The sequence below is a fragment of the Acinonyx jubatus genome, chromosome D1 (genome assembly GCF_027475565.1).
Source record: "Acinonyx jubatus isolate Ajub_Pintada_27869175 chromosome D1, VMU_Ajub_asm_v1.0, whole genome shotgun sequence".
Lineage (NCBI taxonomy): Eukaryota > Metazoa > Chordata > Mammalia > Carnivora > Felidae > Acinonyx > Acinonyx jubatus.
In genome coordinates this window covers 108388164-108398914 of record NC_069390.1, presented here as the reverse complement: position 1 = coordinate 108398914, position 10751 = coordinate 108388164, and the positions used below count along the sequence as shown (strand labels likewise).

General features: G+C 39.1%; 1 non-coding gene across 1 annotated transcript; it reads left to right on the top strand.

The window, feature by feature from the left end:
* The first annotated feature begins 9856 nt into the window (after positions 1–9856).
* LOC113593270 (U6 spliceosomal RNA) lies at positions 9857–9961 on the top strand. Its single transcript, XR_003413361.1, has one exon. It is a non-coding gene; the product is annotated as a U6 spliceosomal RNA (small nuclear RNA).
* Positions 9962–10751: the final 790 nt, after the last annotated feature.

Sequence of the window (10751 nt, the reverse complement as noted above, 5' to 3'; positions counted from 1 at the left end):
TCAGGCAAGGGCAGAGACAATGATAACCATTAGATTTCCAGTCCTCTTGTTCCTCCTTCCATGACCAGTCCTTGCTGAACAGCCCAGTCTCCCTTACCACATCCCATTCCATGCCCCTGTTACTCTTTCTGAGCCTCTTAAGAGAGAGATGCCTTCCCTCCCAGCCTCTCCTTTCTTCCTTCTTTTTTACACACTGCTCTCAGATTAACCTTCTGGAAACTCAGGTTTATAGGACTCCCCACGTTAGTGGCTCTGGAGCACAATTATAAGTATTAACAAAAAACACCTTTATATAATGATAAAGAACTACTTTCCATCTTGTCCCATCCAAATCCTGCAATCCACAATCGTTGAAACATCAGGGGAGGCAAGAAAGAATGGCTTTTCCCTTTATTTCTAGTGCAATCCATTTTTTCCCTTTATATATAAAAACCTATATTGCTATACATTAAGACATTTTATCCTATAGAATGTTATTGAGGTCATATATAATATATATTCATTTTGTTGGAGATGCGTACATATGTTTCTATGCATCACAGTTTAGTGTAACTGCTCCACAAAGAAAGAAAACATACCCCACCATCCTTAATGCTATTTTAACAAAATGTTTTAAATTGTATTTCTTCCAGTTAATGGTGTAGAAAGCAAAATGGGGAAAGTACATGCATTTTCCTAGAATGAGCCATCAGAGACCTAAATAAATGGACCGAATGAGTAAGTTTGAATGTTCCCATTCACATAGGATTACACATTCAAATAAAGCTGTGTACATTTATTTGAATATGTAATCAAGGACCTGAGCAGAAGTGGCACCTGCTTCCAAGTGTAACATTCCTGGTTTACACATGTGGGTACCTCAGTGTGTTGTTAAAAAGCAGAAAATAGTTCTTTCTATATGCATTTTATGCAAATTTCACAGCTCTTGCTATTGTTTATCAGCTTTGTTGTTTCTCATGCACAAGGCACCTGTCTGTATTAGCAGTAATGGTGCTACCCAGAGGAAAGCTGTATTTAAGTTTCTCAAGTTTCCCGGTCCTTTGAGAAAGTTTGGGCTCACCCACTCCTTCCTTTTTCATTCAACAAGTATTTGATGGTTGCTGGGTTACAAAGGTATTTGAGTGAACCATCTAGGCATTTTACAGTGCCTGTTCTTACCAGTCTCAGTACTGTTTGTTGGGATGAGCCTGTCGTGGTCCCTGACCCAAAGCCTTTTGGGCCATTGATGTTTGTAGGCTCCCACGTGGTTCTTAAGGAGTGGAGGTGGAGGTGGACAAATGATCATGCTGTCATGTGCATGATGTGGCACAAGAGTACAAATGAGGACCCATGTGTGTAAATATTTAAAAATTGATTAACCAAACTAAATGTTTTAAATGCTGTCTACCCTATTTCTATCTTCATGGTGGCTGGAAGACCAAGTTTGAACTGAGAACGCTTGGCTTCCTCAGAGTTCTGTGCTGGAATGTGGGAGCTAGCCCATAGCCCCTGGCCCCTGGCCAAGCGGATGTAGCTTGCTCCATCCTCTACATGCCCTCGGTTGTGCCATTCACCACATGGAAGTTTGCATTCCCAGAGGCGGACACTGTGGCCCACACATCCAATCTCTGTCCATGCTGCATAAATAGCTGTGCCAGACCTCCTGAGGAGAACTGAGCAGGCCCTGGAAGCTGACTGGAGACATTTGGAAGGGAAAATGTGTGGTCCCACATACCTGGCAAGGGGCCTAGGAGAGGGGATGTGTGAGTTTGGGCCTTGCTAATGGAACCACTATGTAGTTCTCCTGATTGGAGGCACACTGCTGGACAGCTTGTGAGCGTGATACCTTTCCCTTGCTTCTTAATCGCATGAGTATTCTTGCCTTTCCTGTGGGTGACTCTCTGGTCCTTCTTGTTTTTTTTTTTTTTTGCACCACCATACTATGTGGAAGCATGAGAAAGAAGAGGCCACACAGACAAAGATGACTCTAACCTTCCTTCCTCCTTGTACCCAACTTCATCTCCATTATGGTGGCACAGACCTCACGGGAGTGCACCATGCTAGGAGGGCAGCGGTAGTGTTGGCCTGAATGCTGTCTGTGGGTTTTACATTAGGACAGAGCTCTTTTGGGATCCAGGAATTTTTATGACTTGTGCCTAATCTGTTGTATTAATTCTGAACAAAGTGTGGGAAATGGAGAGAGACAGAAGTAGATGGAAAAATGCTGCTGAAGAAGTACAACTACTGAGGGGTTTTGGGGATTAAAAAAGAGGTATTTTCATGTGTATATTGTTATATTGTTTAAAAATAATATGAGTTATTATTAAGAAAGAAAAATAGTTGACCAAGACATTGTATTGAATAACTGAATGCTAGTAAGAAATGCATATACCACGTGATTCAAAGCTATGTAAATGCATCTGCATAAAAACTTGTATGTGTAGATATCTTGCATTAGCAAGATGATGATGATATTGATGATGGTTCTGATGATAGTGTTGATGGTGATGATCATGGTGACGATGATGATAGTGGTGATGATGGTAATGGTGATGATGATGATAATGATGATAGGGGTGGTGGTAATGATGATGATCATTAGCATTTATTGGATTCTTACTTTGTTCCAGGCACTTTGTAAGGGTGTACATTAACTCGTTTAATGTTTACAAGACACTGAAGGCAGATACAATTAGTGACCCCATTTTGCAAATGAAAAATAAGGTATAGAGCTGTCCAGAAATTTCGACAAATAATACAGGTTGTATTTTGGATGTGACTCCAGAGACTGTATGTCTAACCACTACACATAGACACTGAAGTGTCATCATCACTGAATTAGAGTGTTTTTTTATTTTGTTTTGATCTATTTTTATTTTTATCCACTACATTAATAAAAGAATGGTGACCTATTTAATAAACATACTTACCAATTTTCTCGCATACCCATGATAGTACATTTTTTTTCTCCCACAAGTTTGGGGGCACCATGGTTACTCATCCATTCCTCTATCGCCTTTGTGACACCTTGTGATGCTAGTTTTGTCTCTTCTGGGTCTCCATTTTGTTCTTGACCCTTACTAGATCTTGGGCTGTATCAGTGATTGAGACCCCTGTGCTCTTCCTAGTGGTTACAGTATATGATCAGATTAATTACTAAAAAATACAATTTGATTATAAACAGTGTCTATTTGAGGGGTGATTAGAATCTGCGACTGAAATACTGATGCAATGGGAAGAAAAGGGATTGTCTCATGAAAAACTATGGCCTTGCTTATTTGGTGCACCATTTAAAGAAACTGCCTGGGAAAGACAGTTTTGATGTTTCTTCTTCACTGAAGCAGATGACAATTCTGAAGGTCTAGTCCTTCCTGTAATTCTCTTTAATCTTCCTGAAATAGAGCTTTTGGTGTGTCATTCTGGAGCTCAGAGTACTTCAGTAGGTCACTCTTGCTTCTGGAATTAATTGCAAGCATTTGCAACTCTCAGCGAAATATTCCTCAAACTCCTTTGTCCTGTGAGTTTTCTTACTTCCTTTTGGTGCTTTTATTTATTTTTTTTAATTTTTTTTCAACGTTTATTTATTTTTGGGACAGAGAGAGATAGAGCATGAACGGGGGAGGGACAGAGAGAGAGGGAGACACAGAATCGGAAATAGGCTCCAGGCTCTGAGCCATCAGGCCAGAGCCTGATGCGGGGCTCGAACTCACGGACCATGAGATCGTGACCTGGCTGAAGTCGGACGCTTAACCAACTGCGCCACCCAGGCGCACCCCTTTTGGTGCTTTTATACGTCAACCAAATGAAACTTGTTTCTTCTTATTCATTATGATCGCATTATTTCCCCCCGTTGGAGTACCTCTCTTAGTCCCATAATTACCTTTATATGTCCAAATCTTACTCACTTTGAAGGTCCAGCTCATGTCTTCTTTAGAGAAGTGTCTATTCATGTTTTCTGCCCATTTATTCACTGGATTGTTTTTTGGGTGTGGAGTTTGGTGAGCTCTTAATAGATTTTGGATACTAGCCCTTTGTCCAATATGTCATTTGCAAATATCTTTTCTCATTCTGTCAGTTGCCTTTTAATTTTGTTGATTGTTTCCTTTGCTTTGTAGAAGCTTTTTGTCTTCATGAGGTCCAAAGGTTCATTTTTTCTTTTAATTTCCTTGCCTTTGGAGATGTGTCAAGTAAGAAATTGCTGCGGCTGAGGTTAGAGAGGTTTTTTTTACTGCTTTCTCCTCCAGGGTTTTGATGGTTTCTTGTCTTACGTTCAGGTCCTTCATCCATTTTGAGTTTACTTTTGTGAATGTGTAAGAAAGTGGTCTAGTTTCATCCTTCTCCATGTTGCTGTCCACTTCTCCCAGCACCATTTGTTAAAGAGACTGTCTTTTTTCCATTGGATATTCTTTCCTGCTTTGTCAAAGATTAGTTGGCCATACGTTTGTGGGTCTAGTTCTGGGGTTTCTATTCTATTCCATTGGTCTATGTGTCTGTTTTTGTGCCAATACCATGCTGTCTTGATGATGATAGCTTTGTAGTAGAGGCTAAAGTCTGGGATTGTGATGCCTCCTGCTTTGGTCTTCAAAACTACTTTGGCTATTCGGGGTCTTTTGTGGTTCCATACAAATTTTAGAATTGCTTGTTCTAGCTTTGAGAATAATGCTGGTGCAATTTTGATTGGGATTGCATTGAATGTGTAGATAGCTTTGGGTAGTACTGACATTTTAACAAGGTTTATTCTTCCAATCTATGAGCATGGAAATTTTTTCCATTTCCTTATATCTTCTTCAGTTTCCTTCATAAGCTTTCTATAGTTTTCAGCATACAGATCTTTTACGTTTTTGGTTAGGTTTATTCCTAGATATTTTATGTTTCTTGGTGCAATTGTGAATAGGATCAGTTTCTTTATTTGTCTTTCTGTTGGTTCATTATTAGTGTATAAGAATGCAACTGATTTCTGTACATTGATTTTGTATCCTGCAACATTGCTGAATTCATGTATCAGTTCTAGCAGACTTTTGGTAGAGTCTGTAGGGTTTTCCATGAATGATATCATGTCATCTGCAAAAAGCGAAAGCTTGACTTCATCTTTGCCAATTTTGATACCTTTGATTTCCTTTTGTTCTCTGATTGCTGTTGGTGGCACTAACAACACTATGCTAAACAACAGGGGTGAGAGTGGACATCCCTGTTTTGTGCCTGATCTCAGGGAGAAAGCTCTTAATTTTTCCCTATTGAGGATGATATTAGCTGTGGGCTTTTCATAAATGGTTTCTATGATGTTTAAGCATGTTCCTACTATCCCGACTTTCTTGACGGTTTTTATTTAGAAAGGATGCTGAATTTTGTGAAATGATTTTTCTGCATTTATTGACAGGATCATATGGTCCTTATCTTTTCTTTTATTGATGTGATGTATCACATCGATTTGGGAATGATGAATGAGACTTGCATCCTAGGAATGAATCCCACTTGATCATGGTGTATAATTCTTTTTATATGCTGTTTAATACGATTTCCTAGTATATTGTTGAGAATTTTTGCACCCATATTCATCAGGGATATTGTCCTGTAGTTCTCTTCTTTTTGCTGGGTCTTTGTCTGGTTTAGGAACCAATGTAATGCTGGCTTCATGAAAGGAGTCTGGAAGTTTTCCTTCCCTTTCTATTTTTTGGAACAGCTTGAGAAGGATAGGTATTATCTCTGCTTTAAATGTCTGAGAGAATTCCCCAGGGAAGCCATCTGGACCTGAACTCTTATTTGTTGGGAGATTTTTGATAACTGATTCAATTCCTTCTCTGGTTAGGGGTGTTCAAGTTTTCTGTTTCTTCCTGTTTGAGTTTTGGAAGTGTGTGGTGCTTAGGAATTTTGCCATTTCTTCCAGGTTGTCCAGTTTGTTGGCATGTATTTTTTCATAGTATTCCCTGATAATTGATTGTATTTCTGAGAGCTTGGTTGTAATAATTCCATTTTCATTCATGATTTTATCTATTTGAGTCATCTCCCTTTTGTTTTTGAGAAGCCTGGCTAGAGGTTTATCAATTTTGTTTGTTTCAAAAAACCAACTCTTGGTTTCACTGATCTGCTCTACAGTTTTTTTAGATTCTATATTGTTTATTTCTGTTGTGATCTTTATTATTTCTCTTCTTCTGCAGGGTTTAGGGTGTCTTTGCTGTTCAGCTTCTATTTCCTTTAGGTGTGCTGTTAGATTTTGTATTTGGGATTTTTCTCTTTTCTTGATATTGGCCTGGATTGCAATGTATTTTCCTGTCAGGACTGCCTTTGCTGAATCCCAAAGCATTTGGATTGTTGTATTTTCATTTTCATTTGTTTCCGTATGTTTCTTAATTTCTTCTCTAATTGCCTGGTTGTCCCATTTATTGTTTAGTAGGTTGTTCTTTAACCTTCATGCTTTTGGAGGTTTTCCAGTCTTTTTCCTGTGGTTGATTTCAAGCTTCATAGCATTGTGGTCTGAAAGTGTGCATGGTATGATCTTAATTCTTTTGTACTTATGAAGGGCTGTTTTGTGACCCAGTATGTGATCTATCTTGGAGAATGTTCCATGTGCACTCGAGAAGAAAGAATATTCTGTTGCTTTGGTATGCAGAGTTCTAAATATATCTGTCAAGTCCATCTGATCCAATATATCATTCAGGGCCCTTGTTTCTTTACTGACCATGTGTCTAGGTGATCTTTCCATTGTTGTCAGTGGGGTATTAAAGTCCCCTGCTATTACCACATTCTTATCAATAAGGTTGCTTATGTTTGTGATCAATTGTTTTATATATTTGGGGGCTTCTGTATTTGGCACATAGACATTTATAATTGTTAGTTCTTCCTCATGGATAGCCCCTGTAATTATTATATAATGCCCTTTTTCATCTCTTGTTACAGCTTTTAATTTAACATCTAGTTTGTCAGATATAAGCTTGGCTACTCCAGCTTTCTTTTGAGTTCCAGTAGCATGATAGATAGTTCTCCATCCCCTCACTTTCAATCTGAAGGTGTCCTCAAGTCTAAAATGTGTCTCTTGTAGACAGCAAATAGATGGGTCTTGTTTTTTTTATCCATTCTGATACCCTATGTCTTTTGGTTGCAGCATTTAGTCCATTTACATTCAGTGTTATTATGGAAAGATATGGGTTTTCAAGTCATTGTGATGTCTGTAGGTTTCATGCTTGTAGTGATGTCTCTGGTACTTTGTGGTCCTTGCAACATTTCACTCATAGAATCATCCTTAGGATCTCTTGTAGGGCTGGTTTAGTGGTGATGAATTCCTTCAGTTTTTGTTTGTTTGGGAAGACCTTTATCTCTCCTTCTATTCTAAATGACAGACTTGCTGGATAAAGGATTCTCGTCTGCCTGTTTTTTCTTTTCATCACATTGAAGATATCCTGCCATTCCTTTCTGGCCTGCCAAGTTTCAGTAGATAGATCCATCACTAGTCTTATTGGTCTCCCTTTATATGTTAGAGCACGTTTATCCCAAGCTGCTTTCCGAATTTTCTCTTTATCCTTGTATTTTGCCAGTTTCACTCTGATATGTTGTCCAGAAGATCAATTCAAGTTATATCTGAAGGGAGTTCTCTGTGCCTCTTGGATTTGAATGCCTTTTTCCTTCCCCTTATCAGGAAAGTTCTCATCTTTGATTTGTTCAAGTACACCTTCAGCACCTTTCCCTCTCTTTTCCTCCTCTGGAATCCCAATTATGCGTATATCATTGCTTTAATTGTGTCACTTAGTTCTCTAATTCTCCCCTCATACTCCTGGATTTTTTTTATCTCTCTTTTTCTCAGCTTCTTCTTTTTCCATAATGTTATCTTCTAATTCACCTATTCTCTCCTCTGCCTCTTCAATCGGAGCTGTGGTCACTTTCATTTTATTTTGCAGCTCATTTATAGCATTTTTTAGCTCCTCCTGACTGTTTCTTAGTCCTGTGATCTCTGTAGTAATAAATTCTCTGCTGTCCTCTCTACTTTTTTCAAGCCCAGTGATTAATTTTATGACTATTATTCTAAATTCTTTTTTGTTATATCATTTTTGATCAATTTGTTAGCTGTTGCTATTTCCTGAAGTTTCTTTTGAGAATTCTTCCATTTCATCATTACCACAGTCCCTGTAGTAGCTACAAGCTGCAGGGCACTTCCCCTGCACTGTCTGGAGAAGCTTGTGTTGGTGGATGGGACCACAGTCAGACCTGATATCTGTGCCCAGCCCACTGCTGGGGCCACAGACTGGTGTGTACCTTATCTTCCCCTCTCCTAGGGGCAGGACTCACTATGGAGTGGTGTGGCCCCTGTCTGGGCTACTTGCACATTGAAGCTTGTGGTGCTGCTCGATGGGATCTGGCCAAGGGCATATTATCCAGGGTGGATCCACAAGGAGCACATGGGCGGGACGGGCAGGTTCCGCTCACTTTGCCTTCAGTGGTCCCCTTCAGGAGGTGCCCTGCAGCACAAGCAGGGAGGCCAACCTGTCAGAGGGATGGATCCACTGAAGCACAACATTGGGTGTGTGTGCAGTGCAAGCAAGTTCGGTGATGGGAACTGGTTCCCTTTGGGGTTTTGTCTGGGGAATGGGAGAGGGAGATTGAGCTGGCAGCACTTTGTTCCTCGCAGAGCTGATCTCTGTCTTCCTGGGCTCTACACCTCTCCCTCCCATTGTCCTCTCGCCCTCCCCACTCTCCAAAAGCAGAGCTATTGACTCTTAACATTCCAGATGTTAAGTCCCGCTGGCTGTCAGAACTCATGCAGTCCAGCCCCTCTGCTTTTACAAGCCAGACTCGGGGGCTATGCCTTGCTCGGTGGGCTGCCCCTCCACTGCCATGGCTCCCTCCTGCCAGTCTGTGTAGCACGCACCACCTGTCCACCCTTCCTACCCTTTTCCGTGGGCCTCTTTTCTACACTTGGCTCTGGAGGGTCCATTTTGCTAGTCTTCTGGCAGTGTTCTGGGTTATTTAGGCAGATGTGGGGGGAATCTAAGTGATCAGCAGGACGTGGTGAGCCCAGTCCTCCTACGTCGCCATCTTTCCTGAAGCTTCTCTCTGTTTTTATTTATTTTTGAGACAGAGAGACAGAGCATAAGCAGGAGAGGGGCAGAGAGAGAGGGGGAGTCACAGTATCTGAGGCAGGCTCCAGGCTCGGAGCTGTCAGCACAGAGCCCAATGCAGGGCTCAAACTCATAGACTGTGAGATCATGACCTGAGCTGAAGTCGGACACTTAACCAACTGAGCCACCCAGGTGTCCCTAGAATTTAAATTAAATTTTGAGAAAAAACCCCAAAACATTGCACTAACCTCATAAAAAGAATTGGGCATCTTTTTTTTCAATTTTTTTCTGAAATAATTTATATAAAATAATAAAGAATTATTCCTTGAAAAATTGGTAGAATTGTCCTGCAAAGCCAAGATAGCTTGGATTTGGGGGGAGAGATAGTCTTTAATACCATTTTAATTTCTTTGATACTTACTGCCCTATAAAACTTCTCTTTGTTTTTCTTAAGTTCATTTATTTTTTATTTTGAGAAAGAGAAAGAGTGGGAGAGCATGTGGAAAGGGCAGAGAGAGAAAGGAGACAGAGAGAATCCCAAGCAGGCTCAGTAATGTCAGCACAGAGCCTGATGTGGGGCTCGAATTCACAAACCGTGTGATCATGACCTTGAACTGAAATCAAGAGTCAGATGCTCAATTGACAGAGCCACCCAGGGGCCCTTCCCATTCTCTTTCTTGCATCAATATTTGTGTTTTGTACATTTCTAGAACTTTTTTCATTTTGTCTGTTTTCAAATTTATTAGTGTAAGCTGTTTAGAGTAACTTTTTAAATAATGTTTAAATAACTGATATCTTTTTTATTTTCCTTTTTAAATTAAATTTGATTTGTGCTCACCTCGGCAGCACATATACTAAAATTGGATATACAGAGAAGATTAGCATGGCCCCTGCGCAAGGATGACACGCAAATTTGTGAAGTATTCCATTAAAAAAAAATAACAAAAAAAAATAAATTTGATTTAACCATATCCTTCTCCCTTTTTCTCTTGCTTAATCTTACTGTAGGTATTTCTTGCTTATTATATTCATCTTTTCAAAGAACTAGAATTTAGTTTTGCTAATCTTCTGCTCTTAACTTTATTATTTCCTTCCTTCTTTTTTCTTCTTTTTGGAGGAAAGGGGTTTATGATTGGTTGTTCTAAGTCCCAATTTTTGAGATGAATACTAGTCATTAAAAAAACTTTTATCTTGCAACTTTCATACATGTTTTTATATATATTATTATTTTATATTTATGTTTAATATTATTTTATATAGCAATATATATTGTACATAATTTTATATTATTTTATATAATAAAATACATGAAATATATCATATACTATAAAATATGGAATATAAAATAGTATATAAAATATATGTGTGTGTGTGTGTGTGTGTGTGTGTATTCATTTATTTAAGTAGAGAGGATGCAACAGTGATGTTCCATATGCCTGCACGCAGCTTTAGCAGGTACAGTTTGGACCATCTCATCTCCCCTTTACCTTGTCTACCTCTCTCTCCCTCCAGATCATTTTGCAGCAAACCCATACATCATAGAATTTAACCTATAAATATCCACACTGTAAAATCCAAATATATGGATTCTTTTTTGAAATATAACCACAATGCCATTATCCTACCTAAAATGTTAAAAACTGAGTGATATCTTTTGTATTGTATTGTATTGTATTGTATTGTATTGTATTGTATTGTATTATTTCACTTCAGAAAAGATACTTC